The following is an 18,309-nucleotide window of genomic DNA, read 5'->3' on the forward strand; positions in this document are numbered from 1 at the left end:
ATCAGTTTTATGGAGCTGCACAGTCTCTACTTGTGCCAACCTCCATGGCTTGCTCAGTGTTTGAAATTGTTTTCACTCAAAATTACTGGTGTGCATCATTCAAAATAGAATGAAAGGAGAAGCATATTGTTTTGGTGAATTCGCTGAAACTCAGCCACCTTTCACTTAACTAGAAAGTACATTGAAAGAATTACAAAAGAGTTTTAAAGCGTTGGATTAATTTTTTGCTAATTTTTTATCATACCGACATGGTTAATGACATAATATGTTGATTGCTAATAAAATCATCTAATATGCCACGCATCTGCATACCTATCAGCTCTAAGTGCAGCCTAGCAATCAGCAATATCTCCATGATAACCCTCCTGCAGAGACTAGCACTCTCCTACAGGATACACGCAGCTGTCAGTCTACAAAGAAAATGACCTCACCCTGCTTCCAGGGGCAATTAATAGAGATTTGCACAATTCTTGCTACTTGGTTGTGCAATAACACAAGTAACAGAGTAAAGCTCCTGTTATATCAAGTGTAGTGATGAAAAGAGTGACCGGAAGGAGTTTTCCTTCGTCTAGATGACTGATAATTCACACTTACAACAATGGCTAATACAAAGAACACATGTAATGATCAGTTGCTAAAAGTCAAGTGTGCTGAATTGGAATTTTAGTCCTTTTTCTCCTATGTCTACCGGTAGATGGATTAGGACATTTTAATTAGCTCCAATGACATACAAAACATCAGGACCACAAGATGAATAAAGATAAGAATTAGGTTAAATCATCAGGTTAAAACAAAGAAAAGAGGTGAAAAACAACAGAAAAAAGCAACAATTCATAGATAAGCTCTTAGATGGACCTGGGCAGGGATATTTATAGATAAATCAGAGACTAAGCTAGTGAAATGCTGCACTAAATTCCAAGTCTTTATGAGAGCACAAATTGCATACTTAAGAAATTTCTCCCCTGGAAAATATCCTGTAGGGGTCTCTGACTAGACTGTTGTGAAATTATTGAACATTTGTATTTGGATTACAGTATATTAATGCATTTTAGTTACCCACTCTTCAGTTACATTTTGTTCTAGAAAAAAAACTGTAAAATCTCTCTTGGAGAACTCCTGTTTCTCACTTTGTAGAGGGCATTAGAGGTTATAGAGAAATATGTTGAATTCATCCTTAGCTAAAACATACTTCAAGTGCTAGGTGCCTGGCCCTGATTGTGGGAGTTCAGTTACTGTTTTCGATTGCTCTTAGATCCTTCCCAATCAGCTTTGTCTCATTTAAAAAATGTCAGACTGTTCCTTTTGTTGACAACCAACAAATCACAGTTAGAGAAAGGCATGCTAATCCTATTCTTGGGCGTTTACCCAACCTATCACAAGCACAGCCATACTAAAGCTACCAGCACAATTATGTTTATTGCAGCATTATTTGCCATAGTTAAGATATGGAATTAACCCAGATGCCCCTCAGTACCTGCAATAGATGAATGGGTCACGAAAGTGATAGATAGCCTCCATCAGAAAGAATGACACTGCACCATTTGTTAGGAAATGGAAAGACTTTGAAAAAATTATATTAAGTGAAGCAAGCCAGACTCAAAGAAATCTAGGACCCATGGTTTCCCTTATTTGCAATAACTAATATAAATCTAGGACAAGCAGAAAAGGTCAAAAGCTATGTACATGTGACCAGATAAGATGAAGTTAAGTGAAATGAACCCCAAGATAGGGACAGAAGTGTTTTTTTCTTTCTTGCTAATGTTTTTAACATATTTCAAATGTACTATGTGATTTTTTTTCTTTCTCTTGTATGTTCCTCCCCCACAGTATAACCTCTATTTTCACTGTATTTAATTCCTGTTTCCTGCACCTTGTATACACATTTTTCTAGTTTGGGGAGGGGAAGGGAAATAACAAAATGCTGCAATAAGGATTCAGGATGACCCATTGTAACAATGAAATGTACAAGATAGTATGTTGAAAATGAACTTTACAACTTTGTGGGTGGGGAGGGAGGAGTTGTGGAGTTGGGGAGGGAAGGGATGGTAGGGGAAAAACAAATGAGGGTGTAACAATACTCTTAGGAAATGTACTCATTACCTTACTTGTGTAACTGTAACCGCTCTGTACAGTATTTTGCAATAAAAATATATAGTAAGGGAAACAAAAGGAGAAATGCATGCTGTATATGGGTGTCGATAGTTATTGTAGTTTAAAACTAAAGCAGGACAAAGTATAGCATGTCAGCTGGAGGGAAGCTGTGGCTTGGCGAAGGTTGACACTGCTTCTGAGAATAAATGTGGATTGTGTCACGTCTGCTACCATGCTTGCAATAAAATAAATGTACCTGTGAGCAGAATGTCTTCCCCTTGGCTATTTTAGGAAATAATATCTCTTTCTATGTGTAATGTTTGACCTCAAAGCCTCAGATACAACATGAACCACCATGGCTCTATCTTTCTCTATAACAAATGTTAATAGAAGCAGAAAGCTGTGGTTACAAATCTTCTAACAAAACAGAGGGATTTGCATTCTTTCAGTGCTGACCATTCCATCTAACTTGACTTCACACACTTGTATTTGTAGCTAAAATACTTGTATGTGTAATGACCATCTAAAATTCCTTTACATAGGTAATTTCTTCAGTTATTGAAAGTATTCAACCCAATATCTTTAAAATGGATTTCAATCTTTTCCAAAAACTTTTCAATTCTGTCTATTCTTCAGATGATTGTAGCCTACACAGGCTTATAAATCAATATATTTCACTCAAACCTTTTTTTACTGATTCAGCAAGCAGTTAAAAAGCCACATGGACAATTTCCAAACAGAATTAGAGCTCCCCCCAGCATTCTTCAGGTGTGAGGGTTCTGAGAGCAGAGCCTATGCCCAGCCACCTCCCAGGAGAAAACTGAAAAGACAAGAAATACTTTGCCCCTTTCTTTCACAGTGGTGAGAGGTTTACACAAATCAACGGACTCTACAGTTAGAGCAATTGTTCTACCTGGGAACTGTGCACTTAGTATATAGAATTCAACACCTACTTTAACTTCTGACCGTGCTACAAGGAGCATGCAACAGTAACAGCAAATTTTTCTATTCCTTCTGCTAGCATTTCTCTAAATGATTAGGACTGAGGAAGAGAATCTCATAGAGAAGTCAAAAGTTTATTTAAAAAATGTCTGAGGCTCTCTTGTTTGTTTCAGAGTGTGAGAAAACATACAGTGGATCTTCCCTTGGTCAGCTTGTGTCCTCTATTAAAGTGATTAAGGATAAGAGCTATAATCTCTCATTCTGGTTTTCAGGGAAAAAAGTCCAGAGGATTAATTTTGATTTCTTGTTTTGTGGTAAAATACCTTGATTTTTACATACTTCATCCTTGTAACCAAACTTTGCAACCATGGTCTCACTTCACAGCAACAGCAGCAACAACACAAAGAATCAGAAAGATCACTATTATGTTGTATATGATTTGAAGCAGAGCTTTGCCCTGTGAAGGAGATGGTGAGTTAATGAACCTCATGCAAACAATTTGATTCTAAAAGTTAATCCTTTAAATTATAGCCTCTGGCTAACAGAAGTTAAAATTTTGGAATTGCAAACTTGACCCAAATGCAATTTTAACAATTTGTTCAAAGGAAAGAAATTATCTTGTCCCTCAATACACTTCCTGCTACATGAAAGAATTGATTTGATAAAAATAAAATCTAATTTTGCCCCAGATTTAAAGTTCCCAAGTCCCCCTAGTGATTCCCAAAACTCTGATGAAGACTTCACTTCATTTTTAGACGGAAGAGAACAAAAAGCACAGTGCTAAAAGCTGTACAGAATACTAAAGATCTTTAATTTGTCAGACCATCCTGGATTCTTTCATTGCTTTCTCCTCTTGTGGTTCTGAAGTGATGCTCTCAGTTTTGAGACGAAATGGGTGTGAAAAGAATTTTGTGGTTTTTTATCTTTCTTGCAAAACTATAAAATTGATCATCTTAGAAGTTCGCTATCACCATTTATTATTTCTACTTTTCATACAGAAAAACTTCATTTTCTTTTACTTCATCTATCTGCTAATCAACATATTATAATCATTAAGGTAGTTAATAAAATTGCAAATTTCAACTTGATCCAAAGTCTTGCATTTCCAGACCCATCTTCTGTAATTTCCAGACAATGTCTACCATTCCTTTCAATGATACACAACCCTGACACCAGTTAGATGTTCTGACATTGATTTCATATCTTAATCATGTTTTTGATTAAGAGATGTATAATTCACACTTTGACAATTAATGTCACCTCTTTCCACCCCAGCACTTCAAACACAATTAAACCTTCTTCCTCTCTACTCCCCCGGTGCCGCGTCCATCACACTCAACTCCTATCTTCTGCCTTGCGGTTCTTCTTGATTGCAATTATCGTATCGAGTTAACATTTTTAACCGGGCCTGGCTTTGGTGCACAGGGAGACTCCAGGGTCCTGGAATCATGCCTAAATCGTTCATGCATTTCCACTTGCTAGACTGTAATGTATTCAGGTCATTTCATTACAGCTTCATGCATTCATGTTTGAATGAATGACTCATCAGAGCTCCAACACAAATGAATGTGAGTGTAGTTTTATTTGCTAATTGTATGAGAATAGTATTTACATGTTTATATTATTGGTTCAGGAGATTTGCATCTCTATCTCTGCTTCATAATCACTTAGGTAGTTTAAGAACAATCTCTGTGTGTGTGTGTGTGTGTGTGTGTGTGTGTGATACTTAGTTTTAGAGAGTCTAAACTATCATTTCACAGTGGTCTCTGATAATTATGTTCATTTGTTTTAATTTTACTCTTGATTGTTAGTGTATGGTTTGGGAGAATATTTGATGAATAATTCTAAAGCAAATCTCACTGAATAATTTGCTAAATATTAGGTACTTAGAAAATAGAAGTAAAGTCTAGATATATTTGCTCACTGCAAAGGCTTTTACTACATTTTAGTTAACAATAGCATGCCAATTTGACAAATGTCCATATCACTTTGCAAGTAATTGTATTTCAAGTTAATGATCTCAGCAAATCCGTTTCTTAGTATTTCGGATGTATGATCAAAGATGGAGAATATGATTAATTGGCTATTCATATCGTCTCACCTACAATTATATTCCAAGTTTACTCTATCTACAGAAGTCGGTCTCACTGTTTATGACAATCGCCAGGTGTTGGGAGGTTGCTGACCGGCCAGGGGCTTGGACACTAGCCGGTCAGCGGCAAGATGACCCAGATGAGACGTGCCGGGGTCAGGAGTGGATCCAGGCGCCTTCGGCCGACGTCTGCGCGGCAGCCTCCGTGGGGACTCAGTGAATTCTCCATCCTTCTTCCGCTGCCACGCGGGTCCAAGGTCCAGGAAGAGTCCCGAGATTCGATTAATCTAGTGACAGTCGGCAGCTCCGCTTTGGTAGAAGGACAGTAAAATAAGATTTAGCTGTAATGATATGGACAGGACAGAGCTTCATAAAACCTTATCGCATAAAATGCCTGAATAGCTTTCCAGGGGGTGCCAGTACAGAGGAGGAAAGACATGAGAATTGATGGCAGAAGCAGCCAGGCTCTGCTGGTGGAGGCTCGTCCAGGCCCATCCTGCAGCCGAGGCCGCCACTTCACAGGAGAAGCTGTCTTGATGAAGCCGTGGGCTTCGGCCTTGATTTGGGGGTGCGAGGGGCCCCCGCGCAGCGGGCCACGCCGGTCAGGCCCTTTGCCCATCCCGGTCGGTGTGATTCTGAGTGCACAACGCGCAGCGCCCACACTGCTGTTCGCAGGAGGGATCCGTTTATGACATTTATCCAGCTTTCAGCACCAAAATGAGAGGCCCACAGGAAACACGCATGCAGCAGAAGGCGACTTCCCAGCGTGAGCACAGACAGGACAGCTCAGGGCTGACGCTGAGATAACCGCTATCAGTCCACTGGGTTCCCGAGCTGGACCAGAGGCCCGCTAGGCCCGTCACCCCGTGTCCCAAGGCAATCTTCTTAGCTTCTTGCACTGACCCCTGACCTCGAGTGCAGGTGCACACTCGTTTGTTCTCATGCTCAGCTCCTGGGGTCTCCTGGGAGACTTTATAACTTGATTACACAGAAGAGAGGAAGCCAGGCTGATGATACTAAAATTACCCCCCCCAAAATAAGTTACTCATATGGCTGCTTTCCTCAGGCAACCATGATCAGCAAGGGACATGACAGGAGAGAGCTCCTTCTCTTGCTGAGAGGGAAACTCGTGTGGGAAAGTCCACAAAGCACAGAGCAACCATCGGTGGCTCCTGCTTCTCCTAACACTGCCATTGCTCCACCGTGCTTTGTTCCTGGATTGTGTGGTCACAAGCAAATGGTTTTGTAAAGTTCTCCTATTTACTGACTTTACAACTTCCCCATGGATTATTCTGCTCAGATTAATATTTGATTGACTCAAAACCAATCTAGGCCCAGTATTGTAATTTTTTTTTTCAAGCTGAGGTAGGGTCAGGGGATTATGCACAAGTATCAGCTCTTAAGCAGGGACTCTCTGCACTCAGGCCAAAGGGCGGGGGTTCTGAGGCAGGGCCGAGGGTCGGGTGTGGACAGCATGGAGAAGAGTCCAGTCAGCACTCTTGGTCTTTTCCCAAGCATCACGAGGGCCTGGGCAGAGAAAGCTTGCTGTCACCATTAAGTTCTTGTCTTGGTCTTCCTCTTCCTCCATGTTCCCTCTCTTGCAAACAATCTAAACTTTCAGGACTGGCATCAGGAAAATTGAAAAAGTCACAGTGTGTTGTCTGAAAGGTGCCGATCATTAAATGCTTGTTGAGTTCACAGGGAAACTAAATTTTTTATTTAAAAGTTCACTTTAGTCAAAAAGACTTAGGATGTCAGTTCTTCCGATGTTAACAACTAGAGAAGAAAAAGTCCTGTGGCTGATGAGAAGATAGTAATGCCTGCAGATACAAAAAGTTCTTAAAATATGGTCAAAGAACTGAATTCGGAATGGATCCGTTCTCAAAAAGTATGATAAAGACATTTTAATATCATGATGCGAGATGTAGAAGTTTTGTGTAACAATTTGAAAACAATGGCTTCTTTAATTGGGTTGAAGAGTCCTGGTATTTACCTATAAATGCCACACTGGCATTTGTAAGCTTTGTGGATACTAGGAGAATGCAAGATTTTATTTTATTTTTTGACACTGCAAAAGAATGGCCTGAAACAAGCATGAAAAGGCCAAGATGTTTTCATGTTTATCTGACCAGCAAAACAAGCCCTGTGGTGGGGGCTGAGTTGACCTGTCTGCTGAGCGTGATTTGTCAGTGTTCACATGCACAGTTTTCCTTCCTTGGAAACAGAAGATCACCCCATCTGGGCACCTCAATGCGTCTTCACCTACTAATGCTGATGACAAAAGTTCTTGAGGCTGTTAAACAACATCCTACTTCCCTGAGAATGTTTTAAAATAAGGTGCATGCCTAGACAAGAAAACATCAGTTGGATACACACAGAATTTCAGGAGCTGGAGAGAGGGAAGGTACCCATGGTGTTGTGTAGAAGTTAAAGTGAGGTATAGGAAGGCTGTCAAGAAGATAACATGACTCATTCCTGCCGTCCCAGACACATGGAAGGCCAAGTTTGGAATAATTGCATTTTGAGGCCCATCTGGATGCAACTTCATAAGACCCCAACAAAACTAATGAAGATCTGGTGTGGCAGCACCACACCACAGGAAGCATGAGTAGGAAGGAAGGGCTGCCATTCAAGTTGGCTGTGGCATAAATGTGAGAGTGGATTTGAGAAAGATAACCAGAGCAGAAAATGTCAGGCATGTTGCTCAAGTGGTTGAGCAGATACTTAGAGAGACAGGCCCTACAATCAAAGAAGAGTACAAAAAAGAAGATGGGGGTGAGGGAGGAGGAAGGGGAGGAGGAGGTAGAAGAAGGGGGAAAAAGAGAGGATACCAAAACCCAAGCCTATTACTACAGTAAACCACACAGTTGCTTGGTCAAGTCTTTGTCAAGTCTTTTGACATTGTTTTTTCTGCCCACCAACTTGTTTCTTGACCTCACAATGCTCCCTTTTCCTCCTGGAAGTTTGGTCAGTTTGTGTTTAGAATGCAAAATTTGCTTCAAAGGAAGTAGATCACAGTGGCTCCCCTGGGATTGAAGCCATTTTATTTTATGCCAGTTACCTAATCGTGAAAAATTAAAGTGCTGTTAGAAACCAATGGGTGAATCTTTAGTAAAAATTTACAGACTATGGAATTATTTAGGAGAATGCTGAGTCTTTAAAGACAGGTATCATTTGACCCTGGAGAATTTCTTCTTCCATTTTGTTTTCTAATAACTATGCCTTTACCCCCTGAGGGGCAAATTCTTGGGAGGGAGGGGAAGTTCCCCTCCCAGGTGTAAAATTCCTCTCTATGTCACAAGGAAGACATGTTAAATTGCTTGGATGTGTTTATCAGTGAAAGCTATTGTCATTATACATTATTATAGAAGAAGTAGTAATACTGAATATTATTTTTATGTAGAAGAGACTAAAAACCTGAATGTCAAACTTCAAACAAATATAAGCTTAGTAAAACAGATGTTTGAATATTTTTCATTATTGAGAGTCAACAGTACTTATTTCTTAAGACACATTAGTCATTATTTAGATATTAATTTAAAAATCACAATATAAAATGGAAGTTTTAATTTAAGGAATGATTTTTTCCCACTCATTGATCATTGTCCCTTTGGTGTTAGAATGGCATTTGAAAAGGTTTGACAAACTGGCAATATTTCCAGCAGAAAATGAGTAATTGGATAATTCCATATATTTTTGTCATTATTTCCTATTCTTGCAACTTTTCACTGCTTCAACTTGTTAAACTCTCTCCAGATATCTGTACCCACCAGCCAAAGTTTTGCAGACTCTTATCATATCTTTGTATATATCTATCTTTCCTAGCTGATGGAACACTAGGTTCTGAAATTTCCAATTACCATATAAAAATTGAAGTTCATCTTAATGTTTCCTTGAGGCATATGGTAGCTAGGCAACCTGTGAATGCCCTGTGCAGGTACTGAGGGTCAACTTTTACTCTATTTAACTCTTTATTTACATTCTGTCTCAGTAGATGCAACTCATGCTGTTCAAAAGCAGAGACCTGGTAATTAAAATCATGATACCTGTCTTGACTCTATATTTCCAAACTAACAAAAAATTCTCCAGTGAAGGCAACTACTTCTACACTAGTATTTAGATTACTTCGACTGTAACTTTTACTGCTTTTTGCATAGAGATAAACTTACATATTAAACAGTCAACAACTTCATTATATCTATCATAATTTAGTGAAAATTGATTTGAGAATATGTCGAATGAGAAGTAAAGATATAGGAATGTTGAAAATGTGGTAGGTACCATTGTATCTCTACGAAAATATAAAGGCTTTTTATTTATAAGAGGAGAGAAAACAGATTATATAATTTTGTTGGTTACAGAAAGTAGAGATTTTTGTCAAAGAGTTTTATATATAATTGTGGGGAAGATTTATACCCCACTGCCTTTATTTTGAACATGAGTTCTGAATACTGCTCATGTACACACACACACACACACACACACACACACACAATCACAAGGCTTTGATAACTATTCTTAGAGAAATGTGTGAAAAGTAAACTAACTAAATTCACAGCTAAAATATGTCTTCTTCAGTAGAAAACTGTATAATGTCTCTATTTGTAACAAAGACTGTGAGGAGCATGCCTGAGCTGTTGATACATTGGTTCACATGTTGAAGAGGTTATTGACACGGTGATTGATCACTGAATGAGTAGCTGGTCAAAATACACTGGAAAACTCAAGGACTAACAGCCCACCAAGGAGCAAGAGGAGCAGAGAGCATGGAATGAGTTGCAGGGAAGTTTTGGGGGTCACCAGGGAGAAGGCAGCTGGAGGGATCATGGGCATGAGGAATCAGGTGCTTCTTTCTACAACTTGGAGAAGAGAAATGCATCCGATTCCTGAAACAATCCGTGGGAACGGTGGCAGGGAGTGGGCCTGAACACCTATGCCATAGGACGCTGGAGACCACAGGAACTAAAACTAGTCAGTATTTCAGAAACCTGGCCTTGTGGGGTGTAGAAACTCAGTGGAGACCTCCAATGAGATAAACTGCAAAATCTGTGTGGCTGCATGAATGTGTGTGTGTGTGCATGTGCATGTGTGTGTGTGTCCGTGCATGTGTGTGTGTGTGCATGTGTGTGTGTGTCCGTGCATGTGAGTGTGCATGTGTGTGTGCATGTGTGTGTGTCCGTGCATGTGTGTGTGTCCGTGCGCGTGAGAGTGTGTGTGTGCATGTGTGTGTCCGTGCATGTGAGTGTGCATGTGTGTGCATGTGTGTGTGCATGTGTGTGTCCGTGCATGTGAGTGTGTGTGTGTACATGTGTGTGTGTCGGTGCATGTGAGAGTGTGCGTGTGTGTGTGCATGTGTGTGTTTACCTGTGTGTGTGTCCGTGCATATGAGCGTGTGTGTGTGCGTGTGTGTGTGTGTGTCCGTGCATGTGAGTGTGTGTGTTTGTGTGCATGTGTGTGTGTCCGTGCACGTGAGTGTGTGCATGTGTGTGTGCGTGTTGTGTGTCCGTGCATGTGAGTGTGTGTGTGTGCATGTGTGTGTGCGTGTGTGTGCGTGCATGTGTGTGTTCATGTGTGTGTGTCCGTGCATGTGAGCGTGTGTGTGTGTGTTTGGGGGAGGGTGGTACATATACACACATAGAGCCACAGCATTGCATTGAGAAAGATGGGGGGAAGCTGTCACGTGACGTGAAGTGGTCAAGAGAAAGCAGGGGTGAGGGTGGGGGGGCGGTAGAGCCAAAGTTCTCTTGCTGGAGCACTTTATCAGGCCGGGACTGTCCATCTGTCTGGGAAGACTGTGCAGCCCTGTGGGGGTGGGGTGCTCGGAGAGGACCCCGGTGAACGTCTGTCCCCTTGGAGGTGAGGCCGCGGAGGGACAGACGGCCGTAGACAGGGAGGTGGGCAAGCCCTGACTGCACATGGGTTCTGCTGCCGCTCTCCCCCAGGGGCTTGCTCTTCCACACTTCGCTTGGGTCTGTGTCCTTCAGGCTCTAAGGTTTTACTTTCTCATCTGTTTTACCTCCTACCGATGAGGGCACTCACTGCAGCTCCAGGCAGACCGGGAATGACAGGTGCCAGGACATGTCTGGGCTCTCCTCTCTCTCTCTCTCTCTCTCTCTCTCTCTCTCTCTCTCTCTCTCTCCCCTTTTCCCTCTCTCTCTCTCCCTCTCTCCCCTCCCTCTTTTTCAAGCCTGAATCCTCCATGGTAGCACAAGGACACTGAAAATGCTGTCACCAAGCCTAGAGAACATGGGCTCTTGATCTTGAATTTTGCAAACTCAGAGCAGTGAGAAATAAGGTTTTCTTTGGTATACTCCACTCCGCTTTTAGGATTGTCATTCTACCAGCCTGAACAGTATGTGAACGTATGGAACAATCTAGAAAGAAAAAAAAGAGCCCTGGATGTCCCCGATCCATAGCTAACTCCCGAGGTGCAGGGCTGGGGGTGAGCACTCACATCTCCACCCCTTGGAAGGTGGTTGTGGCTTTGCTTGGTATAGAAAGATCTCTAGAAAGTTACCCTGCCCATCCGTCTGTGTTACGCTAACAAAATACCTTACACAACTAATTTAGTAGAAGAAAAGTTTTGTTCCAGAAGGCTGGGCCTTCGATAAAATCTTGAACTATGGAGATTAACATTAGGGAAGTAGAATGTCTTAAAAAGTAAGATAAAATATGTAGTAATAAAAAGGCACATTGCAAATTAGAGCCTAGTCATCATCTTCTCAGAGTCTAGTTGTCTCCTCCTTCCTTCCTTCCTTCTTTCCTTCCTCCTCCTCCTCCCTTCCTTCTTTCCTTCCTCCTCCTCCTCCTCCTCCTCCTCTTCCTCCTCCTCCTCCTCCTTCTTTCCTTTTGTAATCAATGAGAGAAGAGATGGTCTTAGTCACATTGTCTGAGCTGTGTGTGCATCTCACAAACTACAAAAACTTCTGTTTGCTTTTGGGGACTTCAGAAAATGGCACCACTTCCATTGAGTGCTGGTCAGGATGTCTTGGTTAATGCAGAATCATAAAAACTGAGGTAAGCCTGGCACTGTTTGCAAAACTCCAAGTTATGAAACACAGCATTTAATGTAATAATCTTCTAAAACTGACAGGAATTCTCGCTGAGTGTTATTCTGATTGTTAACCCCTCATGGGCCTTGGACTTGCAAACGCTCCTGCTTTAGAGCTGTGCTTTGGCATCTTCTGCTTCTCCTCTCGTCGATTCCTGTGTTTATTGCTCCATTTGCCTGTATTGTGCTTCATTAATGGCACCAATCATACAGCGAGAATTTGTGCTTTTTCTGTGCAGCTGTAAGAAGTTTTCACCTCATTTTCTCACTTAAGCTTCATTACAACCCTGAGAGATAGAAATTTTTAGTCTCCATTTAATAGATACAATTGGGTTCCTAGGCTTCTGTTGACAAGATCTTACTGATATTAAATTGTAGACGTTGACTTGAGAACTGAATTCCATCCTTAACTGAAGCAATGAAAGCAGAGCACCAGCCTAAAATTTCTCTATTGATTTGGGTAAAGTTTATACTTTGCCTACCAGGATGTGGAACTGTAAAATCTGCGGCAGTCCTCTGAAATAAGGACATCACAGTGTCTTTGTTACCATCTTAAATCCTCTGGATTGAACACGATGACTTTATACTTCTCCTCTGACAGACAAAGAATGTGGTCTTAATCCAAAAAGGTGGTCGGGGAAGGGGACACCAAGCCCTGTCCAGGACCAAGAATGGACCTTGTCTCACACATCTCAACAAAACCCCACCAGTAAGAGAAAGGGGAGCAAATAAGCTGTGATGGCTGTGTGTTTCTCTCTACTCTGCAAAGCATCTCTTCCCTGAGTAATTAGGGGAGGGGTAAATAGTAGTCCATTTCCTGCCTGGACTGGCTTTGAACCATGATCCTCAGATCTCAACCTCCTGAGTAGCTAGAATGACAGGCTTGAGCTACCCGCACCCAGCCACGGCAGGTATTTTGATTTTCCTGTCCTGACACAGAATCTTGTGGATTGGTTGATGGTGCAGATGTCTCTGAGAGAGTCTGATGGGCTGCCCAGTAATACGGAGTTGCTGGTCGCCACAGCAGATTACTTTCCTCCAGCTTAGTTTCAAGGGAGCCTTGGTCAGATGGCTGCTGGGAGTTCTGGTCTGGGTCTGGCACCTGGGAAGCACCCTAGGGGTCAGGGCTGACATGCATGCAGGTGAACCCAGGGTGCTCCCTAGGGGTCAGGGCTGACATGCATGCAGGTAAACCCAGAGCGCCCCCTAGGGATCAGGGCTGACATGCATGCAGGTGAACCCAGGGTGCTCCCTAGGGGTCAGGGCTGACATGCATGCAGGTAAACCCAGAGCGCCCCCAAGGAGTCAGGCTGACATGCATGCAGGTAAATCCAGAGCGCACCCTAGGGGTCAGGCTGACATGCATGCAGGTAAACCCAGGGTGCTCATCTAAGGGTCAGGCTGACATGCATGCAGGTGAACCCAGGGTGCTCCCTAGGGGTCAGGGCTGACATGCATGCAGGTGAACCCAGGGTGCTCCCTAGGGGTCAGGGCTGACATGCATGCAGGTAAACCCAGGGTGCTCATTTAGGGGTCAGGGCTGACATGCATGCAGGTAAACCCAGGGCGCCCCCTAGGGGTCAGGGCTGACATGCATGCAGGTAAACCCAGGGTGCTCATTTAGGGGTCAGGGCTGACATGCATGCAGGTAAACCCAGGGCGCCTCCTAGGGGTCAGGGCTGACATGCATGCAGGTGAACCCAGGGTGCTCCCTAGGGGTCAGGGCTGACATGCATGCAGGTAAACCCAGGGTGCTCATCTAGGGGTCAGGCTGACATGCATGCAGGTAAACCCAGGGCGCCCCCTAGGGGTCAGGGCTGACATGCGTGTAGGTATACCCAGGGTGCTCCCTAGGGGTCAGGGCTGACATGCATGCAGGTGAACCCAGGGTGCTCCCTAGGGGTCAGGGCTGACATGCATGCAGGTATACCCAGGGCACATCCTAGGGGTCAGGGCTGACATGCATGCAGGTAAACCCAGGGTGCTCCCTAGGGATCAGGGCTGACATGCATGCAGGTTAATCCAGGGCACCCCCTAGGGGTCAGGGCTGACATGCATGCAGGTAAACCCAGGGTGCCCCCTAGGGGTCAGGCTGACATGCATGCAGGTAAACCCAGGGTGCCCCCTAGGGGTCAGGCTGACATGCATGCAGGTGAACCCAGGGTGCTCATCTAGGGGTCAGGCTGACATGCATGCAGGTGAACCCAGGGCGCTCACCTCAGCACCGGGATGCGCTCCCTCTCCTCCCTGTCCTCAGTCACAGACTAGGTTTGGCCTGAGGCCTTTGCATACCAGGGCTTGTCTCCTTTCCCTGAAAGACACTGAAGCGACTCACTATTCCTAATTCCTTTTGCTTACTCTAAGCTATAACCAAACCACAGCATCTGGACACAAAGTAGGGTCAACATTTTACTTTCTGGCTGAAGCTGATGTCTTGGAATTCTTCCTCAATGAATACTTTCATTTGAAAATTCACCTCTAACCCCTATTGAAATGGATCCCATTATGTGATTGTTTTCAGAGAAGAAAATCTTTCCTATTTTGTTTTATTTTAACCTTGTCCCTGTGATTTGTGTACTACCTTGTGCAAAAGAAACTGGGTTTCTTTGGAGGAAGATAATGAACAGTGGCCGTTTAAACTGTATCTGAAATGATCTTAAATTCCCTAAGATTAGACTTCTTCTTTTTGACAAAATGTGAGAATGTAATTCTTTGGCATGCTTATGTTTACTCGGAGTGTTTAGCTATTTAATTGCATATTTGCCTGTGCTTTTACAGATAGCAACGTAGTGCCCTTAATTAGAAGTGGAAGCAGAAAAAAGGTAGAGGGAGCAGGACTAAGCTAAGCACCTGCACTGTGCTTTTGCCTCTGATTTTGCTTGGGAAATGAGCTGAGTAAATGTTCTTTGAGATCGACATCAAACACCATGTGCCCACTTGAGAACTAATGCATTACAGGGAGCACACACGAAGTTGGGGCGGGCACTGGGCGTCTGTGAAGTCACAGTGAAGAAAGACCCACCAGGCAACGTTCATTTACTTAGAAGTGAGTCACAGGATTTGTTTGCAGCCAGGAAAACAGTTGCTCTAGCAATTTCCACGGCTAGTAATTAGCGAAGGGAACGAAGCACTGGGTTGAGGTAAAGGATGAAGAGGAACTTTGTAAACTAGTTGAGAGGAAGGAGCTCTAAAAGAGAGACTTCGAGTAAACAAATACATCAAAAGAGTTTTTTTTTTCCTGAGATTCAAAGAAAAATAAAAAACAACTGTTTAAACTTTTCCTGCATTGGAAGTGAGCATGAACTCAGTACTGTCTGAAAGGAGCTGGGATGAAATGTCAGGAAATGAGTGGAAAAGACTGTCTATGGAGTGCAGTCCGAGTCTGCAAAGGTCACCTGGCCTAGAAAGGTCAACAGCAAAGCTACGCACTTTGGAATGGAGCAGGCTGGGTGTGAAAGTTCAGGCAGAATGTGTTTAGGTGTGGATGCTCATTTCTGTGGTGCAAAGGCTAATGGATCGCATCTGGTTTTTGAAAGGATTCACACTGTCCTTACTAAATATGAGGAGAAATGGAGGTGTAGAAATCAAAGAAAGGGACCAGGGAAAGAGAAGCCTCATCGAAAATTGGAAATTGTTCTCATGTTAAAACTCCCCTGTGATTACAGGAGAAGGATGGGTTTATTTTGCACAACTATGTTCATTAAAATCCGCACTGCAGTAGTGTTAGCCACAAGGGGGAGGGAAAGGTTAATTTCAGGGTATTGACAGGGTTTTGGTCTTCATCATCACAGATGCCTACACTAAAAACCTTAAGTGTTTCTGTTTCTTCCTGTTCTCAGAGGCCTAGAAATTCTTCCCAACAGAAGCTTTTACATTCTACCCATGTGTTTCAGTGACCTTTTAGAACATAGCACAGTAGAAGGGTTGGATTTGGGTGGAAGATTATGAAGTGAAGGAAACTGAAGCTAGAATTAAGCACCTTGGGAAGTTCGTCATGTGTTAATGTGAGTTCAAATGCTGCCCAGCCTAGGTTGAATCATCAAATTCTAAATTCAGTAAAAGTCATTTATCAGCTTAGTCACTTTAAATTTCAAAGTCCCAAATTGCTTAACATGAGCAATAATTATTGTATCGAAAAAAAATGTACCTGGCAGGATAATTGAAAATCCTCTCAGAAAGTGGAGAAATTTGAAGAACTTGCTTAAACTATAAATTATTAGGCCAAATGTAATTAGATAAATGTGTTAAGCAGAATTCCAGGATTTCCCTAAAGATGGACTGCTCTCTTGAGTGTCCATATACACAAGTTTAAATCTTAGAATTGGGGTTTTTTGTTTGGCATTTTTCACTTCAGATAGCAAGAGTGTTTAAATATCCTTTAAAGGATATTTGTCTAGTGAGGTGAAGACAAGGTCACAGATTTAAGGTGGTACTTGTTATTAGTGGGTAAATGGATAAAGAGGATGTGATACACACACATGTACAAACACACACATGAATTCACAAAAAGACACCCATACATATATACAATGAAACTGTATGGTTCAACCACAATTCAGCCACAAAGAAGAATGGAATCAAGCTATTAGTAGAATGGATGGAACTGGAAATTATGTTTAGCAATGTAAGCCAAATTTAGAAAGGCAAGTATGGAATATTTTCTCTCATAAGGAATTTAAGAGCAAAAATGAAGATGGGACATGAAAGTAAAAGCACAAGCTATTCAGGAAGAAGAGGGCCAAAAGTGTGGGGAGGGGAAGGGTCAAGAAGAGAAGGGAAAAAACAACTATTTTTTCAAAGTATGTTTTATGCATGAATGAAAATGTCTCAATGTGTGTTCTGTGTCAATAGTGTATGCCAATTAAAAACAATACAAAATAAGCAAAATGAAACACAATTAGGTTGGGATTCATCCAGAAAAGTTCATTCTCTGGACAAGAGAGCTGGTGAGAACTTTTTCATCTAAAATTTCATCTTAGGCTCCTTCGACTTTGAATTCAGCAATGGGTGGCTTCCTCCCTGGCTTACAGTGCGAGGTAAATGAGAAGTTGTTTGAAGTGGCAACTCCAGGGCGACAAAACTGACTACAATTACTTCTTGCTCTACAAATGGTAGTTTTTGTCTTTACTTCTTGACCATGGCAAGGTAGGATGACAAATATGCAATTCCCCAGGCCACCCGCATATATTGGGAGATACTTGAAGATCTCTTGGGGATGCCATCCCTCCGTGTAATTGTGACAGAGTTTGTGTATGAGAACACAATGGCTGTATTAATATTGGCTTTGCTTGCTGCTTCTTTTTGAGATTCTTGAACACAGCCTAGACCAATCTCCTCTCAATCTTTTTCTCAATGACTGTGAGAACAAATACAGTCTTTCCAGTGGAACCACTAATAAGGAAGTACCTTGCCGAGGAATGGCTGATAACTCTTTGATGAAATAAGGAAGGATTTCACCCGTGGTAACAATCTTTAGGGAAGAAAACCAGGAAGTAAGGAGAGGTTGACACTGTTTAAATACAGGCAAAGCTTTGCCAAGACCACTGTAGAGCCAATAATTCCCTTTTTCATTCAGGTCTACCAGGCTCTTCTTTCTGCTCTTCATGATCAAATTCCTATAGTCAATAATTTGTAATCTTCAATGAGACACATTTTACCTAATTCATAATGAAGTTAATTATGAAATGGAACACACACATGAATTTCCCTAAAACGGCACTGACAGGGTTTTGTTCTGTTTTTGTATTGCCTCTACCTTGGTTTCTGTGTCCAAATATCCCTGTCACTCAGCATTGCCTTGTTTAGAAGCTGACACAATGATCATTTTTTCATAAGCGCATGGTGGATGGACTGCTTCCTGATTAATCAAGGGCAGACACTTCATGTCAGGAGAATGGACAGATGCTAACAAATGACCAATCTCTCCAAACTCTTGGTAATATTTTTAGTGTTGTAATCCTAGACCTAACCTATTTTATTCTAGTGCATGAGATTTTCAAATTTCAGCTATTGACTGAGGCTGTTGAATTGCAAGCAGTCTTGAGAGCAACATTCACGTGGATGGGACAGGGCTCGAGGTCAGGATACCCCTTTATCATCAACTGGGATTGGGATAATCTCCATGGGAACACCA

Source organism: Dipodomys ordii, unplaced genomic scaffold, assembly GCF_000151885.1.
Source record: "Dipodomys ordii isolate 6190 unplaced genomic scaffold, Dord_2.0 Scaffold119, whole genome shotgun sequence".
NCBI lineage: Eukaryota > Metazoa > Chordata > Mammalia > Rodentia > Heteromyidae > Dipodomys > Dipodomys ordii.